This window comes from Aedes albopictus, chromosome 2 (genome assembly GCF_035046485.1).
Source record: "Aedes albopictus strain Foshan chromosome 2, AalbF5, whole genome shotgun sequence".
NCBI classification, from domain to species: domain Eukaryota; kingdom Metazoa; phylum Arthropoda; class Insecta; order Diptera; family Culicidae; genus Aedes; species Aedes albopictus.
In genome coordinates, this window is record NC_085137.1 from 80,025,830 (window position 1) to 80,031,927 (window position 6,098).

Sequence of the window (6,098 nt, forward strand, 5' to 3'; positions counted from 1 at the left end):
GGATGATAACATTTTTTGTATTGTTTTGTAATGTCACTGGTTGCAATACATGAAGTCCTGAATCATTTTTTATATATACAAATACGGTTTATCGATTAGCTTTAGAATCATTCACGGGAGGGTACAAATAGTTGTCCATTTTACCCCAATTTGCCCTGATATGTTGTCGCCTCATGAATGAATTGCTTTCCCACATTTGCTTATGTCCGAATTGATGGACTTTTGGCACTGAAACCAATGTAATCAAAAGGACAGCTAAGAATATGACTTTGGTGGGGAATTCAGGATAAAATAAGCAATAATCTTAATCTAAATTGGTAGCAAATATGCACACAACTAATTAAATCAGGGATCTTAAGTATACATATAATTTGGTGCATTGAGACGCCCTATTTAATCAGTTTAGCGCATATTTGACATACTTTATAAAATGCTTATTATGCCCTTAATTCCCCATCAAAAACTGAAATTATAGAAAAAGTCATATATATGTCTTTTTGATAAACCAATGCTAATGAGGGAAATTAATTTATTCATGACATGACAAAAAATCAGTGCAAATTAATTTATTCAATACATGATAAAAAATCAGGGCAAATTGGGGTGAGATGGACAGCTATTCATACCATTCCGAGAATGATCCTAGTATTAATCGATAACCCGCATTTGTATATATCAAAAATGATCCAGGACTTCATGTTTTGCATCCAACAAAACCATACAAAATATGTTATTATCCTTCAGTTTTTGGGGAATGTAGGGTAAAATAGGGAAAATATCTTTCATATATACGCATGATAACAGTTAGCTTCCAATTTCACCTAAAGCTAATTTCAACGTTCTATAGCAGTATTTGTTTTGCATAACTACATGTGAAATCTATTTTTTTCATGAAAATAGGGCAAAATGGGGCAAATTGGACAACTCCCGAAGATGATTCTGGTGATAATAGATCTGGCGCTTTTTGTGTATGCCAAACAAATCACTTCAAATCAGTAACATTTAAAATCCATTCATAATTAGGAAAAAATATGAATATCCACAAGTTGTTGGGGCATATGGGACAAAATATGCTTTGAAAAGGAACTTTCATGTATGTTTATGATTTTCATTGACCTCTTATTACACCTGCAGCTATTTTCAATGATTTACAGTCGTGTTAGTTGTTTGAAAGTACATTTTGATTTTCTTTTTGTATGAAAAAAAAGGGCAAAATGGGGAAAAATGGACCACTTCCCGTGCCGTGCGGTGAATGAATTTAGCACCAATCGATTTCTCGTATTTTTTTACGTCAGAAATGGTCAATTTCACGTACCGAAACCAGTGGCGTTAAAAGATCCGTTTTTTGGGTCGATTTTTCCCACTGTGCAATGGTACATCGATGAAAACGTTAGGCGACCGCGTATTCTCCCATTAGGTGCAATTTGATGAAAAATCGTCATTTTTGTCCACTTGTCAGTCCCTTGCCAAGCGAGGGGTCCATCAGTTTAACCCAACCAAAGTGGTTTTCGTCCTTTTTTATCATATTCTAGCGAATAAGCAAGAAAAAAAAAATTGAAATCACAGACTTTATGTAAATGGCGGCCTGGTTTCACTGACAATTACTCAGCAATATAACAGGAATAGAATATGAATAGAATAGGAATAGAATAGGAATAGAATAGGAATAGAATAGGAATAGAATAGGAATAGAATAGGAATAGAATAGGAATAGAATAGGAATAGGATAGGAATAGAATAGGAATAGAATAGGAATAAAATAGGAATAGGATAGGAATAGAATAGGAATAGAATAGGAATAGAATAGGAATAGAATAGGAATAGAATAGGAATAGAATATGAATAGAATAGGAATAGAATAGGAATAGAATAGGAATAGAATAGGAATAGGATAGGAATAGAGTAGGAATAGAATAGGAATAGAATAGGAATAGAATAGGATTAGTATAGGAATAGAATAGGAATAGAATATGAATAGAATGGAATAGAATAGGAATAGCAATACATTATGACAAGAATATAAATTGATTAGTTATAGAATGGGAATAGAATAGAAAAGGAATTGGAATGAAATTCTCTCTGAAAATTGTTCTTTGAGCACAGTCATCGTTATAACAGTAAGAATATGCATCCTCAGGAGTTTCGGATTGCTTTTCCATAAAGTAAAGTGCAACAGGACAAATTAGATCAAAACAAATTTAAACTTTTATTAAATAAAACATCCTTGTTTTGTGCGTCCGCACCAGTAGTCACAGTCCGTTTTTCGAATGCATACAATACATAAATATGTCCATGTTCAATTCCTGCATCCACTGAATTCCTGCTCCGGTCTACTTAACTCAATAACTTAGCAGCTAAACGATCATCGTGTCGTGATAAACTTTGGCGTAGTTTCTTCGCAAATCTCTCCGTCGAATGTTTGTTCCATTTTTTCTTGTTGTATATTATAATCTACGATTCTAACAGGATGTAACAAAACATTACACAATCATAAAAGCCTACAAGAACGCTATAAAACCTGTATATGAGTCCACGTTTTGAAGATTTTTTCCAAGATTGAGATTGTTTAAATACCTATATTGACGGCAATGTTGTTATTTTAGCTTTCTGCACTCACGTTCGACAGCGTCGTCAGTTGAATGATTACGATTTTCATCCGATGAATAAATTGAACTACTTATTACTGTTTCTGGAAATTAATTATGTACACGATTTTTAGAATAACGCTTTTTCCTGCTCTCATACACAGCTGGTGTTTTTCTGTTTTCGAATTTTCGATCGATATAAACTTGAATGCTCGATTCGTGCTCAGTGGGATAGCACCCGGCTGCTGCACGCCTGCCTCGTGGAAAATTGTCAATTTGCGCTTCGGTAATTAAGGCCCTTAGGCGCACCGCCACGTCCCTTCCGGTCGAAATCCGGCCAACACAACGCTCCGACTCGACATTCACTGTTGACAATTAATTATGTAGCCTATACTTGATCACATCGATAATAACTTCACGTAGAGGGTTTATTAAAAATTTTGTGCAATTTTATCCGTTCGGTTATCTTCCGTCAAACTCGTTGGAGGGCGCTATGAGAGGGGTGTGATTTATTGAACGGCGAACGTGCTCTCGAATAGGGTATGTGTTCCATCAGTAATCTCATGCTCCCATTTCCATCCTATTCGAAAACGAACGATTACAGCACCGATTGACTCCGTTCTTTTTGTTTTCATGGGTGCTCACTTCTAACAAAAATACAAAAATAAGAAACAAAACAAACAGCGCTTCAATCCTTTGTTTTTTGTGGGATGAAAATGGGAGCCACATGCTTAATAAGGGAACCAATACTCTAATAGTGATTTATATTTTTGTGTCTGATTTTGGAATCTACTATCCAACCAGTCGTATTCGGTTCTTGCGTTGGAAGCAAACACTCGGGTGATTCAGTTTTTGTTTTTCCCGGGTCGATAATGCTACTTGAATGAGTTGAGATAGGTAACTTTAATGACAATACAATATGTGTTTCAGAAATGAAAACTGTTAAAAAAATAAATTCATTATTAGATAACGCAGCAGGATTGATATAAAACTATATGAATTTCCTCTTCGTTGTTTAAAATTTGAAAGAATAATTGTTAAAAATCCAACTCTTTTTTATTCATTTTTTTTATAATAGGCGATCACAGGACTGATGCATTTCTTCCCTTTTATCATCACGCTTAATGTCGTCCGTCGTAATGTCTCTGTGATGAAAGAATTGATTTAAGTTAGATCTCACTCGCTGTACACTTCATCATAATGGTGGTACTGTGGAGCTTTACACTCTCAGAAGGGTAAGGTTTTTGGAAAATTGAAGTTATATGACATCTCACATAGTTTAGTGATAAATATTACTCTTAGTGTTTTTCCCAAAAGTTTTTAGAAAAATATTCAAGCATCTATGAATACATTATTTCTACCAAACAAAGTGTTTTCGAGTTATAATTTGAAGAAGAAAATCATTCTTTTTTTCGTAAGCACGCTTTACTAATAACATAAAACACATTTTCAGATAGAAGCTACTAAATGAGCAAAATTTGAATTGAATAAGGTGACGTCTGCGGGATTCGTGCGTTGAGCAGGAAATGTTTCAAAGTATGGATAACTGATTACACTAGTTTACAGCATTTTTGAACTCGGTAAGCAGATGATCATTTTTGGTGTAGAATCATGCCCTGAGTTCGAAAACGCGAAGGAAAAAAAAATACAGTAGGGCGGAAATTTTTTCGACTTTCCATACAAGGTTGAGGATTTGAAATCGGTTTTTGTTCTATTTTTAAGCAACGTCGCACACTTCACACATCTCATTCTCCGTAATCAATGCTCCGATTGAGCTGAATTTTTTACTGTAACTCACCTACATATGATATGTCAAATAATCGTTGAGAAAGAATTTTTAGATTGTTTTTTTCTTATTGAAAAAAATTATTTCTTCATATATTTTTGGAAATTTGGCTAAAATTTAAGGAGATTGTCTCTAAAACTCGCCAAAATCTTAAATTTCATCAATTTGACGCAAAACCTGCTTTCAGATGATCGAATTGTGTTGTATTCAGCTTTTAATTTATGGAAAACGATTTGAAATTGGCTGAACAAAACGTAAGAAATTTGAATTTTAGTGAATCCAATATTTTTAAAAGTTGTAAAACTCGATATTGAGCTAAAACTCAAAAACTGCTCTACTTAAAATGTTTTGAAGCACGGTTTCGAAATCAGTGCTAAATTGTGCTTCAAAAATTTTGGTCATTGACATAAGTTCACGACTTTCGTTTTATTTTGTAAGCTAGTGTTACAAGTGGTAGTCGAAATACGCGTATCTGCCAAAGGATAAGCAAAAGAGGAAGGCATGAAATGGTACAATAACTGATTACACTCATTTGAAGGGTTAAGGTGAGTATATAACGAAGCCACCCCTCGAATTTGCAAGAGCACAAATCTGAAGAACCAAATGTCTCACCACGCTGAAAAGTTGATCGATTGGTTACCCGCTATTAGCTATAGCTAACTTTTCAGCACAATCCATCATATGGTTCTTCAGATTTGTGCTCTTAAAAATTCGAGGGGTGGCTTCGTTATATATTCACCTTAAAGTATTTGTTTTATTAAAAAGACAAATAAGGTTTTCTTGAAACATCAAGCTACTGAAATAAATATCTAGGAGCTTAAAAGTTCGGACCAAGTTTTGAGTAACCAGAAAGATCCGTGTTCAGCTGTATCTAAACCTTCTGGAACTTGAAAGTTGTTTCTTGGAAGCAGAACATTTGGTGAATAACACTACACTGAAAAAAGGCTTGCGGTTGAAATTACTATTCTGAGGGTCAACATAAATGCACAACGCCACTTGATTTGTGCAGACTGAGTTTCGTTCAACAGATTAATGGTTTCAATTTTACCATGGACCCGATTTACAATTAAAAAAAGTTTCTGTTGGCAGCCGGATTCGAACCAAGGATCTTGAGATCACCAGGCTCGCACGCTACCACTCGGCTATCGAACCGGTTGATATGAGAGGAAACATAATGTACACAAAAAGCGTTTAAGGGTTGAGGATTATGTTTTGCCATAGTAAATTTGAAAACATTTTTGTGCTTGTTATAATCGCATGCCGTCTTTCAGTGTAGGCAATGGACAGCACACAGAGAATCAACCCGAGCAGGAATGAATAACTGACACATAACTGGAGTATACCAAAGTCAGGTATCATACCAAGACAATATTGAAAATAACTTGTTTTGGTAGTTTTTGGGTATTGACACAATACCTCGTCGAGTTATTGGTTTGGTGTTGAGGACTGCTTAAGGTATTATTCAATTATGGAAAAATCGCTATTTGTATGGAAAAATCACCGAGTATTATTTAGGTATTGCCATACCTGATGTCAATATTCACGTGTTATGCACAGAATACACACCAGTTATTATTTTAGGTATTTTACCTCTTATGCAGGGCTACACACTTAGAAATTCTGAAATTTGCTCGAAACGGAATCATCAAAGAAAGTAAATGTTTTCAAGACTGAATCATAATTTGGACTCAATTTTACGCGCATCATTTAAGTGCTGGTTGGTTGCG